The 21,806-nt window shown below is 35.2% G+C and overlaps 2 long non-coding RNA genes and 1 pseudogene across 2 annotated transcripts; 1 reads left to right on the top strand and 2 right to left on the bottom strand.

Annotated features, from left to right (window-relative positions):
• Window positions 1-151: 151 nt before the first annotated feature.
• LOC115228813 lies at window positions 152-1,699 on the bottom strand (annotated as a pseudogene).
• Window positions 1,700-2,790: 1,091 nt separating this feature from the next.
• Window positions 2,791-3,911, bottom strand: LOC118761258. The gene is made up of 4 exons (XR_004997242.1): window positions 3,867-3,911; window positions 3,508-3,834; window positions 2,904-3,477; window positions 2,791-2,871 (listed from the first exon to the last, which is right to left on the bottom strand). It is a non-coding gene; the product is annotated as an uncharacterized LOC118761258 (long non-coding RNA).
• Window positions 3,912-7,603: 3,692 nt separating this feature from the next.
• On the top strand, window positions 7,604-8,104 carry LOC115228817. The gene is made up of 3 exons (XR_003883265.1): window positions 7,604-7,781; window positions 7,812-7,938; window positions 7,972-8,104. It is a non-coding gene; the product is annotated as an uncharacterized LOC115228817 (long non-coding RNA).
• Window positions 8,105-21,806: the final 13,702 nt, after the last annotated feature.

The following is a 21,806-nucleotide window of genomic DNA, read 5'->3' as shown; positions in this document are numbered from 1 at the left end:
ACAGAGGAAGAGGAGCGTTAGAATCCACAGATTTCGGGAGAGAAGCGTACTTATTGCAGGACCAGTGGAAATTTGTAAGACGCCTAACCCTATTCGAAACCACGAAACAGAATGCGGAAATTTAAATTAAAAAACCCATATAGGAAGGATATTAGAAAGTAACTTTAGTTCTAAATTTCTTAAATGCGCGAGAAATTCTCCACGAGTCCTTTTCTTCAAAATTGTTGTGCAGTGGCTCAATTTTCTGTTGCCTTTTTGCCTGACTAAGTCTCCCTTGGTCAGAAAACTGGAAGAAGGTTGGCGCAAACTCCACAAGCCATCGTGGATCAATGGCACTTGCCTCATGCATATACTCTTTCGAAGTCAATACTAATTCGTGATACACCACCCTGCACTAGGCACACTAAAAGCACAAACCATTCAGGCTGGCGGTTGAAAAGTGCACTTGATGGATGAATATAAACCACTTGCTGGTCAATGTTGGTTCGATATCCTTCTTGTGGGTCTTTTTTTGCTGTATTTCTAAAAAACCCACTGACAATCGCTTTGAGGACAGAAGACATATTTTTTCCACAACTATGTACATCCAGTTTATGTCTACATAAATTATATTTAAGATATCTTGCCTGTCCATTATTGTTATCATTTGTTTACGAATGTCCTGACATCGTTTGAGTGCTCGCTGATTAAGGAAATGAGTCCGAGCCCAATTCTCCGAACACCCATTCTTCATCCAGGCATTATACACCGATAGTAATGTCAGATGGTCACCATCCGACTGGTGGAACTTGGCCTTCCGTTGATCGGCATTATCCGCATTTTCCTATCAGTTTTTATAAAATTAAATACTCTTGGTCGGAAGAAGACATTTTGAATTGATAGCATTGATACTATCGTGATGATCTCCTCCGCACATCCCAAATCAACGGACATTATGAGAACCTTAGAAAGCATTGGCTCCAATGGGAACTCAGCCATCTACAAATTCAATAATGGAAAAGTGACCCTTCGACCAAGAGAAGTCAACAATCCTTCATCGTTGAGTGCATTCAGAGCATGAAGTTGTTCAAGGGCGGAAATTAGATATTGAACAGGGGGAGGATCCATAAAGTCGAAGGATATGAGATCATTTATCCCCATAGCCTTTAACTGAAGGGCAGTTGCTGCCAAATTAATCCTTCGAATCTCGGGCACCTAACCAATCAATTCGAAGCTTAACCTGTGTTTTGAGCATTTCGTCAGTGAATGCTCTTTCTGTATATAGCCTGAAGCATTTCCCTGGTCCAGTCCTCCCCGCCCTTCCTGCTCTCTGAGTAGCCTGGGACTAATTCATTATAAAATCAAAATTAGAAAACTTGTGCGATTGGGGTCACTTTGAGTTGATCCATACATGTTTTCGGGTTGTATATTTTTTGTTTGACAAAACCTGGATCGACCACATAATAAATCCCGTCAATGGTTAAAGAAGTCTCAGCAATATTCGTAGCAACCACGACCTTGTGATATAACACGTGCAAATACTTTTCGAGCACCGTGAGGAGCGGGTTCAAAAATCCTGGCTTGTATTTCGGCGGGAAGGGCACCATAGACCGGGACAATTATCATTTCGGGGACTTCCTGTCCCAACGACTGCATTCTCTTGTACAAAATCTCACAAGCAGTATCAATTTCCTCCTGTCCAGTCAAAAACACAAGGACATCGCCTAATACATTAAAAACTATCAAAACCAGGTTTCTCCTGTAAATGTATTTGAAGCACTGTAATAAGAGCTGCGTCCAAATAGTCGGGCTCTGATTCTGTACTGAAAAGGACTTCCACGGGATGCATTCGCCCAGGGATTGAGAATATTGGCTATCATATTATTACGTAATCAACCGATTGAAAAAAATAACTCGAGAACTTGACTGAATCTAACGTGGCCGATGTGACTATAAGTTTGAGATCTTTTCTCTTCTGGACTGCCTAAATGGAATATAAAACGGTTCGAGGACTGTTTTGAGTAATCCGAAAAGAACATCGGTGTGGACTGTCCTTTCGTGTGCCTCGTCCAATATAATAACCGAGTATTGCCCCATTTCGGGGTCGATTAGACACTCTCGTAGTAACATTCCATCCGTCATGTATTTTATTTTCGTGTCCTTTGAGGTGCAATCCTCAAACCGAATAGTATAACCCACCTACATATTCAAACACACCCACCTCCTGGCCTAATCTACAGCCAAACTCCTCAGCCACTCGCTTGGCCACTGACATTGCCGCAACTCGACGGGGTTGTGTACATCCAATCTTTCCATACGCAGTAAAACCAGCCTCATGACAGTATTGGGTCATCTGAGTTGTCTTTCCAGACCCAGTATCTCCAACAACTATTAGTATTTGGTTGTCGGTTATTGCTTTCACAAGTTCATCCCTCAGTCGAGTTATTGGCAGTGATTTCCTCTGGTCAATCAGACTTTTTGGTCTTGCAATATTCCCACTTTTGTGTAGAGTAATCTGCTTCTTCCAATCTGCCAACTCTCTCACATTGTACCCCCCGCTTGAGGTCACCAAACGGTTCCCATCCTCTGTTAATATTTAATTTCTAACACATACGGTCTAAAATTGGATCCAACCACTTTTGGGCAATCTCAATAGCGTTATAGTTAGGGCCCCGTCCACTTCTTTCCTGCTGTTTTAGCTCTCTTCGCTCTTTCTGGAGAGAAATTTGTAACATGGCAGCTTGTTGTAACGAACCATCAGGATTCTAAACAATATCAGTCCCTTGAATACTTTAATTATCCTTATTGGTGATAAATCTCCTTGGGAGGTCTTTGAGAAATCGTGCAAAAATGGAGGACGTTGTTTGACTTGCTCAATCTCCACATCGTCGTCTAAATTAATGAATTATACACCAAAATACTACCACCAGAAGAATCGTCACAAATAGCCTGGTCATCACCGTCCAAATCAGTGTAAATCTGATTCCGCCCAAGACAGTTCCCAGCCCGCATTTGTGCCAACTCAAATCTCTCAGGGGAAGAAATCCTGTTCAGCTTCCGGTTCATCTGCTTTCGGTAATTTGGATTGGTTTGTGTCCGAGTCCCCAAATCTGGTCTGTCGGGATTTCTGGAATGTTCCATGTCCCCCAAAGGAGTATATAACGTCTCTCCTCCCCCAATCAAGTCATCTCCTGTCTCCTGATCAATTCCTTTCATAACGAGCGATATTTTGCCGTGTTCTTTGATCTCAGTGACCTTCACTTTCACACTCTGCCCGACCTCCACGACGTCTCTGACACTCCCAATCCGCTCATCTTTGATCTACACATTAAAACTGGTATTTTTACATTCGAAATATGCACGAGGCCTTCTCTTCTTTGCCTCAGTCCAAATATTTCAACAAAACACCCAAAATCCTTAATTGTGGTTATTCTTCCGCTGTAAATGCTGTTTATTTCTGGATCTAACGGCAAAACTGTCCTGGAACGGGATCTGGATCTGTCCAAACTTATTTGTAGGCACAAATACCTTCTATGTCGGCGAGAATGGCTGTGGTGATCACGTTGTCGTTTCCTGGATGACCTTTCTTCGTCTCGTTCACGAGATCTTCTACTTTTATCACGATTTGATCTGAAATGAATAAAATATATACTTTGTGAGTTCTTTTCCTCCTGCTTTCTGTAGAAGAATGTCGCTGTCTTCTATCTGTTTTGAAGGTTTGGCTTCCCTGGAATGTGTAGTGGTCCTCGACGAGTTTTGATCTTTTTTTGAAGAATGAGTCTCTTTTTTGCAGATGGAGATTGAAGCCGACTTCATTTTGTTTATGAGAGTGATGAGATTTTCTATAAAGTCAGCCTGGTAGTAGGTTTAGCATATATTTGACTTACTGATACGTGGATTTCGTTTTTTGCAAACATTTCAAAAATATTTTCAAATGAGGAGTCAAGTTCGGAGAGTTCGACAACTTTTTCGGCTAGATTGGAATATTTATATTTAATTATACCAATATTTATAGACTTTCTTCCAACAAAATTCTCTATTTGTTCATTTACTTTTGAAATAATCGACAATCTCTCCAATTTAAGAAAATCATCCATTGCGACACACAACGGCAGTAATACTTATAAATTAATTTATTTATAAAAATAAACTAATACAGCAATCAATTTTAAATAGTTTAATTCCGACTTTTTATTAAAAACATGATTAAAAAATTAAAAATTCATTTTGATATGAAAAATTTTATTCAATACTATTTTTCACTACTTTTTTAATCCAAAATAATTTGTAACAAGTCTTTTGACTAAAAAATACTGAAAAAAATCAGTCTCATGAAAAAATTTGGAAAAAGCCTTCGAAACGAGTAACAAAACTGATTTTACAAACACTAAATCGATCTCATCCCCGGAATTCAGACTACCAACATGTACGAAGTCACATTCCTCGGCTGTACTCACAGTCCACCTGGCCTAAGGGCCCACCTGGCGAAGAAGGACTTTAAATTCCGTGACCTCACAAACAACCTTCTGACAATGGACTCGCACATCGCCTGTCATGCTATTCCTATCTTGACATGCTACTACCTATGGATACCTCCCTGAAATCATCCACAGAAGCAGTTCTGAACATCGCCTTTGACGATATCGGTTAGACCCAAGGAAAACTTCCCGTCAGGTTTGGAAGGATCGGCCTTCGATCGCTCAAAGACTTAGCGCCGCATGCTCACTTTTTTCCAGTTTCCAGAAGCCGTCAGCTTGTCCGAGAGGTTCTACTCCCATTCCCCATTCCACGAACTCTCTCTGATGTGTAAAAACAGCCAACCCCCTCTCAGGTGTGCAGACGAGATCTGGCCAAAACACTCCGTTACCATGCTACAGCCATTACTGAACCAACACCGCCTGGCGTGCTTGGTTTCCGCACCACACAAATACAGTGGATCCTGGCTCGAGGCCTTCCCCGGTTGGGTCTTGACATCTGCACGCCCCATTGGAGTCGATGCGGTGGTATGGTGGATGAGAAAGATCTACGCCCCCTCTTGTACCGCCGGAGCTCAGGCCGCTTGCCTCGTTATTCAACGATGTCATCTTAAGAGCACTCAATCCTGCCGGTTTCCCGAATTTACTTGAACCAGTCGGTCTGGATAGGAGGGAAGGCAAGGGTCTTGATGGGATGACAACCTTCCCATTCCGAAATGGCAAATTCCTGATCTGGAATGCTACGTGCACAGACACTTGGTCCCCATCGGCGGTACTCTCATCAGCATCATCTCCTGAATCGACCGTGGATCACGGAAAAATCACGCCGATAAGTACAGATAACTCTCCGCCCAACATTTCTTTGTCCCTTGGCATTCGAGACCTCCGGAGCCTTCGGCCCGCAAACATCCAAGTTCTTGAAGGGTGTCGGCCTCCTTATCGCTTGGAGAAACATGGAAGCAAGCGAATCCTCTTGGCTGAGATAAAGGATTTCGGTTACAATGATGCGCGGCAAGGTATCCGTTTGGCCGGAATCTATCCGTTTTCTGGCAATGCTCGAGCTCGTCTTTCCTCCCGGACTTTTTTATTTTCATTGTAACACTAAACTATTTCTAGAATTGTTAAAAATCCAAAAATTCCAGTAAAACATGTCACCATGTTGAAAAAGAAAGATTACTAAAATCATTTGTTGGTTTACGCTTAGGAGAAGGAACTTGGGCACCCAAGACAGGTTGTTTTTTCTTATTACATGACCTTTTAACGTGATAAATTAGCAGAACCTTGCTAAAAGATATTTCCCAATAGTATTATTCTCCACTTTCTGGACAACTTGATTGGCCACCTTTGCACTGGTCTTGTCGATCTCTTCTCTCTTCTTTTTAATCTAACAAATAAAATCACAATTTATCAGCCTCTTCTTCAGCTACTGAAAACGGGTCGACAAAAACAGAGCATTTCTCAATTCTCACTGGCTCCTGTCATTAATATTAAAATGTGAATTAACCAATGGACAGGAATCCTTATCAACCTTAACCATCTCAAGTCGATCGAGGACACTGGCGCCTCCAACCAACCTAAAATAAAACAAACTCAAATAACCTCCCAAAAACTGTATGTTTCCCATCAAGATATTCCAAACTTTTAAAAGTAATAAAACTAAAAATGCTTTAAATAACTTACAATTGAGATTGATTGCTATCCCGCTCAGCATTGGCCATGGAAAGCATTCCTCGACTGTCATGTCTAACCAGACTTCTAAACTCGTCGCGAAAGGGCTTTCCAAAAGCTGACCTCCCTCCATCTCCATTCGGATCCCCTCCTTGAATCTACTCTAATCATCACTCAAAAACCACCATAAAATTCCTGACAAGTCGATGAAACAGAGACCCGTCGTAGTATTTACGTTGACACAACAAAATGAAATTCTGACAGGCTTGTGGGAACTAGCAGTACAGGAAACATCACAACCAAATCACAATAAAGTTCAAAATTCAAATCTCCAAAGTTGGTGGACAGACGAACATATCCCTTTGCCCCTGGCTTTAAGGTTTTGTACAATAACTCTTGCTCGTCGATCAAGACTGGTCGTTTTATAATAAGTTATGCCTATTTCCTGCGTTGTTTTTATATCCACGGCAGTTGAGGTAAATGAGGCTGCCATTTTCCCGGTTGTGTAGTTTGTGGAGTTGAGGGAATCAGCTTTTCGACATTCGACTGTCGCTTTTTGTTCATCTTTTAAATTTTTATCATTTTTTTCGAGTTCTTCAAGCACAGACTGAGTGATGCTGTTCATTCTTCGAAGATTCGTCTGATCCTCCGCCTTCACAAACGAAGGGTCGACTAAACAAGTCAATTCCAATAAAACTGACTCGAAGCAGCATAATCTGTCAGATTATTACGAATGTGATGAAAATTTGTGAAATTATGTTTATCAAGATTGGTAGGGTCCTGAATATGAATGACATCACTTCTAGAAAATGCCTCCCCCGTGAGCAAATCAAAGTAATTTCCTTCTCGAATATTAAGCTTTTCCACTGCCTCGTAACAGTAGACATTCCCTGATGTCCGAATTGCCACAATGTGGGAGAAATCATTAAACACTTTGAATAAAATTGGGCAATGCATTTCTCCTTCACTATTTTTGTGGAATTTGAGTTTTATAAGATCACTAGCTTGTAGATTCTACGAATAATTTGCTTTTGGGATAACCTCGCCTGTCACGGGATTCACTTTGTGATCCTTGAGAAACCCCATGACAATCCTAGAATAAAAAAACATCAAAAAACATACATTAGATCGAAGACTATTCCAGAACGAGTACAGCAAGGATAGTTAAAAGGTTTTAGAGATAGACTGCAATAGTGAAAAGGTAGTCTCCTAAATGTTCTCCCTGTTCGTTCTGCTTTCTTCTTTCCACCAAAATAGGAAGTCCATTCTGAGTTAGTAATGTATCTTTAAAGTTGTTTTAATAAAAAGAATAATACAATTTATCCTGCTGATGTTGTTTCTTTCCCATTTGAAAAAACCACAAGGATTAAAAATTTAATTTAATAATAATTTTTAATGTTAGTCAATAATTAATTAACTTTAAAAATTTATAATAAATCCATGTTTTTTTCTAGTTGTGATATTTTATAGTATGGATTCAAACACGACAAAGACAAGAGCCGAAATAAAGGCTCAAAGAAGAGAGAAACAAGTAATAAACAACCACAATTAATACCAGGAAGCACAAAGAGCAGCCAAACTTTCAAAAAACCAAAAAAACGACAAAAAACCTTCTCAAGCCGAATCTTACAACTCCCATAAGCCGCCATCCACAAATATGTAATATATATTGACACTTTATAACTACAGATCTCCCAAATGTGAAGAAATTGATTATATTGATTCGGAAATTTATCGGATTTCGACTTTGTGGAGTGGCGGGAATTTATTTGACTCAACTTCTTTTGTGGTGCTCGTCGTTGATTCACTGATTTCGGTTTTTTTGGTTGAGAATGACCTGATTCTTTAGTTGCTCGAATCTCCCAACTCTTTAATGAGTCCTGTTCAAGTCCTCGACAAATTTATCACAAAATCTACTCAACAAATTGTGTTTCCCACTAATGCAGAGAGTTTTATTAACTATTTAAAGACTTGTATCACTACGGGGTCCTCAATAGAGTATTTCCTGGAGGTTTTTTTAAATAATATTGAATTTTGTAGGTTTTAGAAGTTTTTAAAAAGAAAAGGGTGTTTAGTGCTATTGACTCTGTGGGGATCTTCGCAAATCAAGTTCTTAAATTGATTCCTGTCCACCACGTAGCAGTATATAGCTAGTTTGAATTTTATTTTTAATATTTATTATATTTACATTTTTATATTTATTTTATGATACTTATTTTTATAAACAAATAAAGCTAATATAAAATAGTTCCCTCAGTATTATGAAATCTCTGGTCGATTTGGCTGAGTCTCAGGAGTCCTTAGTCGTGTATGTACTCGAATGTGCCTCTGTCAGAAAACAGGCTTCAAATTTGATGTCGAAATTGACTTCTCATGGAATTACTGCATACTTTGTTAACCTTTCTGCACTTGTTTCAGTTATAGAAAAAGTAATTGAGTATATATAATTTGAGGTTGATGCGATTTTAATCGGTTCGGAGACTGTATATGCTGATGGAACTATCAGGGCAGTTGCTGGGTCTTCAGTTGTCTGTCATATGGCAAATACGCGACATATTCCAATTTATGTTTTGTATGAAACATTAAAATTGTCAGTCCACGTCCCAAGTTTGACTAGTATGTATATTTTTTATATTAAGTAGAGTGTTTAAAGGGGTATGAGATTGTTCAGAGAAGGTTCCCGTTTGCATTTGTTAACGAAAACGAAATTCATTATTCCATTCTAGGTTTTTCTAAACGATCGGTGAATATTCAGACATGATATTTTTTAATTTGATAATTTATTTCATTTAGCAGATACTACCAATATCTAATGATGAGCTGTCTAAGATTATCTTCCATCGCATTAATTGTAGAAATTAGTTCTTAGGTAGATTTCCATTATACAACTCCGTCGTATAATGCGTCGTTATTTTCTATACCATAGATTTTTAAATAACTTTTTTGACAGTTTTTCTATTTTTTTATTTAGTCGATTACATTTTATTCGAGCAATTTGTGATCGCTATCATTGCTAGAATACGCCTCCAATGATTATCACAAGTTCTACAAAAAGTTTTCTAGTGTTAGTGTGTTGCATACTTGTGTTCAATTAAAATACTTTCGCGAGTTCTTTTCAGTATAACAGATTGGATAAAAGTTCTTGTTGCTTTTTCAATGGTAATTTTATCTAGTACATAATTTTAAAGCATTTCGAGACAACTTTATCCCAGGTCAAAACCACCAGAATAGTGCTTCATAAAGTATCGAAAGTTCATTTGCCAATAGATTAAAGTTGTGAAATTTCTTGTGATGTGATGTCTACCTCGATTAAAGTTATTTCCTTTTTTTTCGTAAACAAAAATATCAGTTTTGTTGTATTTAATTGTTATTTCTGTCATAAGAGATATAAATTCGGATTAAGTTTTTTATTGTTTTTTACATAAATCTTAATCATGCCTTTTTAATACTGTATTAATGATTAATTGTTATAAATTCAGTGATAACAATTAACGAGAATTGTTTTATAATATATAGGGTTTTCCACACTTTTTCGCTACTTTTGCAAGCAATTTCGCCACTTTTTCACGCAATTTCGTGTAAAGTAGATTATCGCCTTTTTGTTTAAAGCAATTCTGTTACTTTTTCAAGCAATTTCGTGCATAAGAAGATTATCGGTTTATTGTTTCAAGCAAATTCGCTACTTTTCCAAGCAATTCCGTCACTTTTTCAAGCAATTTCGCCAAATTCTTAAAAATTTATTGTCACCGGTTTTAGAGCGGACCCGGTTTTTGGAAGGACCACACAAAAAATTGTATAAATCGTTTTATTTTATCCTGAAAATAGTTATACAATAAATTAGACCATGTTTAAATAATTCTAAAACTTTTTTTTTTTTTAACAACATAAGGACGTGAAAAGATAGCTAAGCTAATTACTGGCGTCACGAGACAACCGGCCAGCCTCGCGAATGGCGAAGCCGTTCCCTCGGATCACAGCAAACGACAGACGTTCCGGAGCCAAGAATACTCTCTTGGATCGTGACTAGTCCTTGAAATCCGTCGGCCGAGCGAGCGAAGGAAGCTGTTTCTGATTTTATCATTGCTCACAAAACCAACATACCCTTCAAAAGTGCTTTTAAATTTTAAATAAGTAATTTTATTTGATTTTTGTGTAAAATATTAAAAAAACATTATATTTTTATTTAATGATTTTAAACCTAAATATTTTAAAAATCAAATCTTAAAATAACTGTCAATAAAAACTATTCTAACCACAAGGTTTGATATAAAATTCAACTAGTCCCCTATGCGGCCTACGGCCGCGGTATCTCTTCACTTAGAGAATTTTAAAATTTAGTGAACTTTTTATTCTAGAAATATTATGTCGCGACCCACGCTGGCGACCATCCCACGCTGGCGACCATCAGTTTGACAGGTTATGACCTTCAGTTTGACAGGTGATTCAAACCGAAAAAATTCATTTTAAGAAATGGTTTTTCATTTTACAAAAAAAATTGGTTTCTCTCAAAAGATGTTAGCATGAAAAAAGCGACTCAATTAATCATTATTAATGATCGGTATATTTGCGACTCCTAACTCATAGTCTTTATCTAAAAACGAGAATAACCAAAAACACAAATTGGTCATTTGTCTGGACAATGAAATGGAGATGAGGACACTAGCATTCGCCATTAACCAGAATCCCAATGGGGAATACGAAAGCTTCAGAAAAAGTGCAGTGAATTCTATTTCACTGTAAAACGTCAATCATCGAACAAATTATAAAAGACTGCGAAATTTGTAAATTTGCCCTACCATTGAAAGTATTTAAAAAAAATACCTAGGTCGGATTCTAATTACCATGTAACTGCAGGAAAACCCAATGAAAGATTCCAGGCGGATCTTATTGTTGTTAGAAGATATAAAGATTTTAACGATGGATCTAATTGGATACTGACAATTATTGACATCTACAGCAAATTTGTTGTCTGCAAATCTTTAAAAAATAAACTGCTTCTGGTAAGACTTGAAATTTAATTGAAGAAGTGGTGAATAAATTCCACCTGTCAATCTTGTCAACAATGAAGGTCGCTCTGGTCGCCAGCGTGGGATGTCGCCAGCGTGGGTCGCGACATATTAATATTTTTATGGACGTTTCCATTTTCATCTTCTAAAGAATAGTTGTAATTATTTTCTTCGATAATTTTATATTTTGTTGTATCGACATTATCAAATAAGGGAAGCCTTCTATTGTTGGTATTAGCTAATCGCCTTATTTTAATTATTATACCTGACAAAAAACACAGTTTTTAGTAACATTTTCAATCTCATTTCAAGCAACACCGTAAATTTATCCTGACAGCTGACTAATCATTCTATCTCTGCCAAAATGATTAGAATTATGTGCCTTCTAAACATAAGGAGATTTATAGATAACCTCAATCATTGTTAGCTTTAGTTCTTTCTCTTCTATACAAAAAAATCTGAGTAAGCAATTGTTTTTTCGAATAAATCCCTTTCCGTCAGAGAATTCAAATTTTTTTGCGTGAATTATAAATCTATGCTTTTCTCTTTTTTCAATCACTTCATCTAGATCCTTCAAATCTTGATTTTTTTAATTTTTTGAAGATTTGCTTTTGGAAGTACAACGAAACCCATTTTTTATGTTGAATTTAATTAATTAATTATTACAATAATATAATAAAAAATAAAACCAATTTTATTTTCTAATGAAAATAATTATTTTATCCATTTTTTATTTTAAATACGCACCTGGTCCTTCAAAAACCGGGTCCGCTCAGAACCGGTCACATTTATTTTTTAGAAATATCCTCTTCTTACTAATATAGATTTTTGTTATAGCTCTATGAATGAATTATTATTTATTCAAAAAGGAAAGCCGAAAAAAAGAGCAAAATTAATGAGACAAAAGAATCATTAAGTTTAATCAATTTCTAATACATCAGTTTTTTTAAGTGTGTAGCGAAACTGTTTTAAACATTGATGGACAGTGCTTTTGTTGATGGCTAAATTTTGTTCTGAAAAAAATTTATTTTGTAAGTCACGTAATGTTATCGTAGGGTGACAATCGACCCATTTTCTATTTTGATTTTTTTGATTTTCATTCAGCTTTGATGATCTATTTCCACCTGTTGGTTTTTTAAATATTCTTTCCTCATTATGAAATGTTTTAACTATTGAAACTATTGTACTCCTTGGAAGTTTAAGTATTTTTGAGATTTCCTTGCTTAGTCCTGAATTTGAGTGAGTTATTAGCAATCTTCTAGTATCATTGTTAATTTTGTTTCTACTCATGACAAAAAATGTAAATATATTTAATTGACATAAAAAAAGGTAAATTTATTTTTAAAATAAATATAAAAAAATGGCGAAATTGCTTGAAAAAGTGACGGAATTGCTTGGAAAAGTAGCGAATTTGCTTGAAACAATAAACCGATAATCTTCTTATGCACGAAATTGTCTGAAAAAGTGGCAGAATTGCTTGAAACGAAAAGCCGATAGTCTACTTTACACGAAATTGCGTGAAAAAGAAGATTTCTATTAAAAATGATATTTATTTTTTGTGCCAATATGCTTCAAAAATATTAACCTCAAAAAGATAAGGCTATAAAATCAATGAAATTACAATTGAAATATCAGAATTGACAGTCCAGGATGTTTTGGTGTATTTTTTATAAAATTTGAAATTAATTAATTAAATTGACTAATTAACAATTCATAGTCAAAGCATTACTTTTGACATTATCCTATTTCTATGGGACGTTATTTTTGTACAGCCTGTTTCTATTTTTAAGAAAACTACCAAATGTTCAAATTAATTATTTAGTATTTAATTAGCAGCAGAGGATAAGATGGAATGACAATTCCAAATTGCACTAAAAGTCTGCAGTTTTACAAAGCTGGCAAATTAAAAATATCGTGACGGGAGAAATGTCCCCAGTCAGCACGATGGAAAGTGTTATTAATATTTGTTTATTTTGAATCGATAGATAAATCTTTCCAAAGCAGCAAGCTTTCGTGAGTCGAATAAAAGCTTATTGTAGGCATCAAACTCTGTATTAGTCAACATTTATTAATAATATATTTACTTTTTATAAATAAAAAATAGTTTTGATTTTCTGGAAATAAATATATGTTTTAATGTCTTATCGTCTGGGAATAAATATCAATAATAGATAGATTTGACGGTTGTCATAGTTGGAATACATTTTGACTAATTTATTTATTCAGATTAGATGGATAACGAAGAATGGATTCAGATTTTCCTGTTTATTCTGTGTTTGCTTTCTTACGTAGGAAATATTGTTTCTGGATACATCCTATCGATAAGTTTTATTTTTTTTATTGAATTTTCCGAAAGGTAATTCTGGAATCGACCCAATAAGTAATGTTTCTGGTCAAAACGATCTTTTCATTACCCCTCCTGGCTTTGTTTTTCAATTTGTATGGGGAACCACATACATTTCACAAGTTAAATCTTTTGGATAATTTTTACTAGTTAATTTGGCTTGGATTTATTATGATCTCACTTTGTTGCAAACAAAAGAATTTCTGTTCAATAATTCTCACAATTAACTCCAATCTTGCTCAAAGTGCTTTCTTCATATTTAATTTGGGTTCACTGGGTTAGTTTATTGCCATTTATTTTATTTAGCTTGGTTTTTGTGCCTTAGGAAATTTTACATTTATAGCGCTGTTGTCGTTGGAGCATTTTCTGTCATATTTTGTTATCTTTGGCTTGGAGTGCTATTTTATCGAAGTGAGATAAGCTCTCCTGATATGAATAAAGTGGAGCGTTTTTTCATTTATTTTATACTCAATGGTTTGTCTTTCATTATTGCCTGGATATGTTTTGCGTTTCATTTAACGTTGGGGTTGTTGCTTGTTTATTCTGTCCCAATTCTAACAAACTTTCAATTTTGTTTAATGGCACTTGGTCTTTTGGCTGGAATTATTCTTCTGTATTTTTTCATTGATGTTTATACAGCGTTAAATTATACGAAGTATATTTATACACCAATTCTTTTATTCATCTGTGTAATGCTAATAATTACTTACAAGAGGAAATTTACATTACCGTGGTTGGCAAATGATTTGATTGGACGTTATACTCTTGGACTTGCAGTTTTTGCTGGAATTGAATTGTTTTTCAAACTAATGACATTAATGTACAAGTCTTGCAATATTCGCGAGGTCAGCAGTATTTAGGGTTCACTTTTTTCGTTTCTAACAATAATTTTTCTTAAATAATTTTTTTGTTAAGTAAAGAAAAAGTTGATTCTGGTATCGATTAAAAGTATTAATTTAAAGTCAATAATATTTAGAAATAAGATTAGTTAGTTAGTTACTCCGGTTTCTCTAGCATGTAGAAATAAGATTAATGGTTTTAGATTATTCTTTATAGATAATATTGGTGGTTTTAGATTAAATACTTTTGAAGAAATCGATTTACGATTCGCGGAATTTTTCTAAATATCACGTGTTTTCTCTTAACGAATTAACAAGTCTAGACAAATGTTTGCATTTTCTAGGATTAGTTATTTAGTTTCCGTTTTCTTAATTCGTAGTATTTTGTTACATCGACCTCACCCTCTTAGCGCCAACGTTCAGTGCATGGATAGGCAGATCCGTGTCAACGCGAAGTCTAGATTCAGGTCCTACTTTTTCAACAAGCATTGATAATCCGTGTTTTATCTCCATTTGAAGCTTTCTAAAATTTTGCGCAACACCAGTGTCTGTATATATGCCTTTATTCTGTTTTTCACTCCGAGCGCTTCCACCTAGTTCTTGAAGAATTTTGACACAATTCGATCATTGGTCATAACGACAGAGACGATTTTTATTTTCGCTCCCAGCTCATTTGCCAAAGTTCTATTTGTTGAATTTTTGTGCTTTCATCACATTCAATTTGTTTTTACTGAATTTTTTTTAAACAAAAAGAACATGAAAGAACTGTTTGCTAATTTAAATTAGTCGCCGAGTGGATGCACAGGCCATTTACATCAAACACATTTTTATAAACTTTGATTTTTACATTATGACACTAAGTCTAACAACTGAAATTATTATCGAATTTCGTTGACGTATTGTGTTAAAGTGCGCCAAGTTTATTTACACTGAACTTGCTGTTAAACTACTAACATTAACTTAAAAATCTTGCAATAGTTGCAAGATTCAAAATAATCAAAATTTACTCGTTCTTTTCTAACAATAATTATTTAAATAATTCTTGTGTTGTTATACAAAATTGATTCTGCGATTGATTAAAATTATTAATTTTTACTCAAAGTCATTTATGAAATCATATAATGTTAAATGCTTCCGAAAAATTGACCGATAAATATAGTTGAATTGTGTTTCACACTGATATATACTTAACAATTTAAGAGTATAACCTATACGCTTTAAATATAACATTTCTTACAAATTTTCAAATAATGACGTGTTTCCTTAGTTTTACGGTCATCACATTTTAAATATATTCTGACTAATTTATTTATTTATATTAGTATGACTAACGTGGATTGGTTTCAGATCTTTCTGTTTATTCTGTGTTTGCTCTCTTATCTAGGAAATATTACTTCTGGCTACATTTTTTCAACAAGTTTTTCTTTTAATGTCGAAATGTTTGATAGGTAGTTCTGGAATCAACTCAGTAACTAATGTATCTAATTTAAATAATCTTTTTATTACTCCTCCAGGCATTGTTTTTCAGTCTGTATGGTTAACTACCTATGTTTCACAAGTTAAACAATTTTGATTATTTCAATAGTTCATTTGGCTTGGATTTATCATGATCTCGTTTTTATGCAAAAACAAAAATTTCTGTTCATTAATTCTCAAAATTAACTCCAATCTTGCCCAAAGTGCTTTCTTTATATTCAATATGAGTTCACTGGGTTAGTTTATTGTCATTTATTTTATTTAGCGTGGTTTTTACTGCTTAGGAAATTTTATATCTATAGCGCGCTTGTTGCTGGAATATTTTCTGTTATATTTTGTTATTTATGGCTTGGAGTACTACTTTATCGAACTGAAATAAGTTCTCAAGATATGAATAAATTGGAGCGTTTTTTCATTTATTTTATACTCAATGGATTGTCCCTGGCTATAGCCTGGATATGTTTTGCGTTTCATTTACTGTTGGGTTTGTTGCTTGTTTATTCGATTCCAATTTTAACAAACTTTCAATTTTGTTTAATGGGACTTAGTCTGTTGGCTGGAATTATTCTCCTGTATTTTTTTATCGACGTCATTATTGCGTTGAATTACACAAAATATATTTATACACCAATTTTGCTAATCATTGCTGTAATGCTGACACTTACTTACAAGCATACACTTGCATCGACGTTGTTCTATAATGATTTTATCGGTCGCTATTCTACTGGGCTGGCAGTTTTTGCTGCGATTGAACTTGTTGTTAAGTTACTAACATTAATGTACAAATCTTGCAATATTTGCAAGGTTCATACTATTTCGAATTAACAAAATAATCTCCAACATTAAATTTCATAATTTTTTTAACATTTATTTTAGTTTTTTATAGAATTCAGGAATAACATTGACATTTTTTTAGTATTATAAAATAACAACGATTTTTGATCTATATTAAAAGGTCGATTAACACTATTATTTTCTATGTTTCTAGGCACTGGTTTTTATTCATGTTACAGTATGATCAATAACATATTATAGCTATTTATGAATTATTTTTTAATATTACGTTGTTAATCAAGATTTGAAGCATGACAAAGATCTCCTGTCGCCAGCAAAAGATAGCAAATGTTATGGACGTGCACAAAAATAAATTACTACAACTCTCGAATGTTATTTAATTTTGATGCTTACTTTCTATTTTAATCACCATAAATAACTTGTCTTTAATTTTTAAGTGAAAATATTTTTTAAACTAAAGTTAATTGCTGAAATAATTTGGCAATATTTTCCTCGCGAACATATATATTTATCAATGCTAGTAAATACTTATTGGGGTCTAATGCTATCTTATTTAAAGACATTTTTTGTGAATTCACGTTTTTAATTCATCGGTACGAAAAAAGAAAATTAAAAATTACGACTTTTTAAAAATAATGTTTTTATTTATATAGTTTTATTTTCATTATTTTTTTATTAAAATGCAATTAAAAAAATCTAGCTATTAAGTACCGGCTCGCAGAATTGAGAGACAATTCCCGCCTAAAACAGCCATAAGATCCTTTGAATAGAGAATATAAATTTCCTGGGATCTCTGGAGCGATGGGTGCACAGACGGCCAAGTTTCTTAATATGAGCAAGCGTCTTGGCCCCAAAAACACAGGAAGTCTCGACGGCAATTGCCCAAAAGCAAAATTGATTGCGTAAATCCTCGTATTTCGTCAGTATCGTGAATTTGGCCTTCTCGGCCGACGAACCGGGTCGACAAGCAGTGGAATTCAAGGCTCCCTTGGCGAAAGAGTCGGACAGGTGACGTCTCAAACAAGCTACTTCCCGGATTCAAAAGCGAAAACCGTACAGCCGTCTGGACGTTTTGCATCTTCAGGGACAAGACCCGTCGGTTCCAGAACTGAAGGGAAACCAGCTCTTTCCAGAGCTGTGTGAATTAGATTGTTAATTTCATTGTGCCGAGAAAATCGGTCGGCACTCATTCGACAAGACAGAGAATGTAGCCCAAAGACGTCAACTTTAGCCCCACAACGGCAGGGGTGAGGTCTGAAAACAGGAGGAATACGCCATATCAAAGGTTATTGGTCTTTCAATAGGATGCTTTTCCTTGAGAATCCAAGCAACATCGGTTGTGATTGTACAAACAGAATCGGAAGATGACAGGAGACAAACAGCCGCGCTAACATCGTGCGACATTAAACAGGAATTAATTCGAGACCGTAAACGTTTAAAAGCGTCCTAAAGCTTAGCGGTGGATTTTAAATGAGAAAGAGACGAGAGACCCATTCATAAACTGACTCATATTCTTTTTTCAAAAGAGAAAAATATGTTCATCGAAGTGAACCCATAAGGAATCACGTTTTCTACCATACATTTAATCAATTTAAACAATTTTAAATGATTTTTTTTGATTTTTAATGATATAAATCATTGACTTTTTGTTGATTGATTAAAATCAAATGATTTAAATCCAACAACCCTGCTCGCAGCCCTGGCATCTCGTAGCTCTAGAATGTGACGAATAATACACAAAATTCTAATTTTACTATGTTTGACAAATTGAATGATAACATCTGCCATCTAAAATTAAATAAAATTGAAAATTAAAAAATCATATAACTTCTTATTTATTTGGATTGGAGAAAATAATTGAAAAATATATACCTGAAATTAATGAATTAGATCTTAAGTTATTTATCAATCCTTTTCACGCAAAATTTTATGATTTTATGATTGTATTTGAGAAGAATTTGTTGAATAAATAAATTCACACAAAAACTTAATTGAATATCCATTATTAATTGAATTTTGATGAAAAATGATATCAAAATATCATAATTGATTATATAATTGATTTTTTGCTTTTATTTCCACCAAAATATTTCTCCGAACAAAGTATTTTCTATTTTTCTATTTAAAGTTATTCCATAGTGCGAGAATAAATGTTGAGAATGATATTCGGGTGTGTCTGTCATTAAAGCATCCATGAATATAACGATTAGTAGCTGATAAACAACATCATCTCTTTCATTAATTGAATAATCTTTTTCCTTAATTTTTCAAAATCGATAAAAGGTAAGGGAAAAATTATTTTGATGCCAAGGGGTACCCAAAGCAAAAAGTGGACTGGATAATTATCGTTACTAAAGGTGTCAATATGCAGATGTGCTAATTTTTAATTTTGATAAAACTTGTTTTTTATAATCTGACAGTTTTAACACAACAAGTTATAGAAAAAGTCTTAGAAAGCACAGAAAGCAGGAAGAATGAAGAAATTCTGTACGTTCGTATGCAAAATAAAAGACAAAGATTAAAGAAGTAGTAAAAAAATTAATAAACTGTAAGAATCAGTTTTTAAAATTGAGTAAGTTTATTAATTTTTTTGGGCACCTAATTCTCACTGGAAAAAAATCATTAAAACTTGTCCCCTGGCGACATTTTTTGTCAGGACAACGCACTCTACTTAAGACCGATTTCTCCCGGAAGATATCCGCAGCCCGTAGAAGTAGAAGACTCTTCATGGCTCTCCAGCTAAACATCAACGGGATTGAAGGAAAGATCAGAGAACTCTTCACACTCCTGACTAACCTGAGAATTAACGTGGCTATGATTCAATAAACCAAACTAGCTCCTAATAATCACACGCCTTCATTTCCGGGCTACAAGGCTATCAGGCTGGACCGGAAAGGCAAAGGAGGTGGTGGTCTGCTCACTTTAATCAGAAACAACCTGAAATTCACAGACTTCTCCGCTGAAGTGAGAAACCTTATCAAAGCTGATGAGGTTTCTGAGTTAATCGGGATCTCGCTTGGCACAACAAAGGGACGATTATGGCTTGTCAATATGTACACTCCACCTCCCAGTTCTTGTGCAAGGAGCTATAGCCTCCCAACTCTCTCTAATCTGGCACGCATCGACGGGGTCATCTTATGCGGGGACCTCAATACGAAACGCCCGCTTTGGCTGTCAACTCAGTCGGCGGATACGAGAGGAAAATCTTTACTTTCCCAATCGGACTCCTTAACAATTTTGAACGATTTTTCGAGGAACATAAAGACTCCATTCAGAGTGACTGATAAACCTACGTTACCCGATATAACTCTATGTTCTTCATGTTCCCTCGCATCGTCTACGGAGTGGTCAGTCCTCTATGAAACCAGAAGTGACCACAACCCGATCGCGGTGAAGATCAAAAGGGAAGTTGTCACCAGGAAAGTTCCTGTTTCATACAACTACAATGCGGCGAACTGGCCATCGTTCCAGGAGATATTGAACTCGAAACTAAAGAATTGCAATCTGTACAACTTTAGCCCTCTCGACGAGGCCATCGGCTTATTCGAATCATGGGGTCCGCGGTTATCGTGGTCCAACAGGAGGAGAATCGTGGAGATTAAACAAAGGGCCCACAAATTAACCCAACGTTGGTCGCACGATAACAAACGCTCTAGTTCGGCTCCTCTGGAAAACCTGATCAAGCTGAACCTCAGTCTGTTTGCAAATACCCCGACAAATGCTGCCAGCCGCCCGGTGCGATCTTGTTGGGCTCGTGGATAGATCACCGAGAGAGGATGAGGACTCTGGTTGAGTGCATCGAGATCACGTGACGTTTGTTCTGTTTTTACCGTGGTCTTGGTGTTTTAATAAAATAAATAGATAAATTTTTACTGCTTCAGACAATGTTCATTCCGTAGTGTAAACAACAAAATATGAATATGAAAATAGAATTGATGACTATTTGTAATTTTCTTCTGCCTACATTTTTTTCTCTTTTTTAAACGTTATTATTTCGTTAAAATACGCCAAGTTTATTTGCACACAATTTTCTTCGCCTTCAATACAATGTTGACACTTACATACAAAAAATCTTGCAATGCCGTGGGCGGGGAATAACTTAATTAGTCCCTATACTGAAGGAATATTAGTTTTAGGAGAGTATAACTTGTTGTTAAACTACGAACATTAATTTACATATTTTGCAATAAGTACAAGATTTAAAAATTCCAAAATTTACTCATGTTTACTATATACTATTTTTCGGAAACAGAAAGTGCCCAGATGGCATGACAACATTTCCCTTCAATCACGGGGAATGCCTCATCTGGGAGGCGGCATGCTCCGACACATTCTCCTTAATCTGATCTCGAAGTTGCTGAGCCCGGCTCAACGGTAAGACACGCGGAGCTCGCAAAAAATACTCCTCCCTGGCTAGAAACCAAATATTTGCACTGATAAAAAATTGATTTTTAATTGATTAAAATTATTAATTTTTACTTAAAGTTATCTATAAAAAAGCGTGTTTCCTTAGATTTACGTTCATCATATTTAAAAATACATTTTGACCAATTTATTCAGATAGACATGGCAACCAAAGATTGGATTCAGATTTTCCTGTTTATTCTGTGTTTGCTCTCTTACGTAGGAAATATTGTTTCTGGGTACATCCTATCGACAAGTTTTATTTTTTATTGAATTTTCCGATAGGTAATTCTGGAATCGACCAAATAAGTAATGTTTCTGCTCAAAACGATCTTTTTATTACCCCTCCTAACTTTGTATTTGAATTTGTATGGGGAACCACATACATTTCACAAGTTAAATCTTTTGGATAATTTTTACTAGTTAATTTGGCTTGGATTTATTATGATCTCACTTTGTTGCAAACAAAAGAATTTCTGTTCAATAATTCTCACAATTAACTCCAATCTTGCTCAAAGTGCTTTCTTCATATTTAATGTGGGTTCACTGGGTTAGTTTATTGTCATTTATTTTATTTAGCTTGGTATTTGTTCCTTAGAAAATTTTACATTTATAGCGCCATTGTCGTTGGAGTATTTTCTGTCATACAGTCCGACCCCCAAATGGGGCACCAAGTGCCCCAAAATGCGGGGGTGCCCCAAAAACAGGGGTTTGTTATTTTTTTAAAAATTAAACCATTAATAAACATCAAAAAACATTTTTACTAAAATATTCAGTTATTTTCTTTTTATTTGTAGAGTTTTGTCTGATATTGTTCGTC

This window comes from Octopus sinensis, unplaced genomic scaffold (genome assembly GCF_006345805.1).
Source record: "Octopus sinensis unplaced genomic scaffold, ASM634580v1 Contig10970, whole genome shotgun sequence".
NCBI lineage: Eukaryota > Metazoa > Mollusca > Cephalopoda > Octopoda > Octopodidae > Octopus > Octopus sinensis.
The sequence above is the reverse complement of the archived record's forward strand: the minus strand, read 5'-3'. Positions and strand labels throughout refer to the sequence as shown.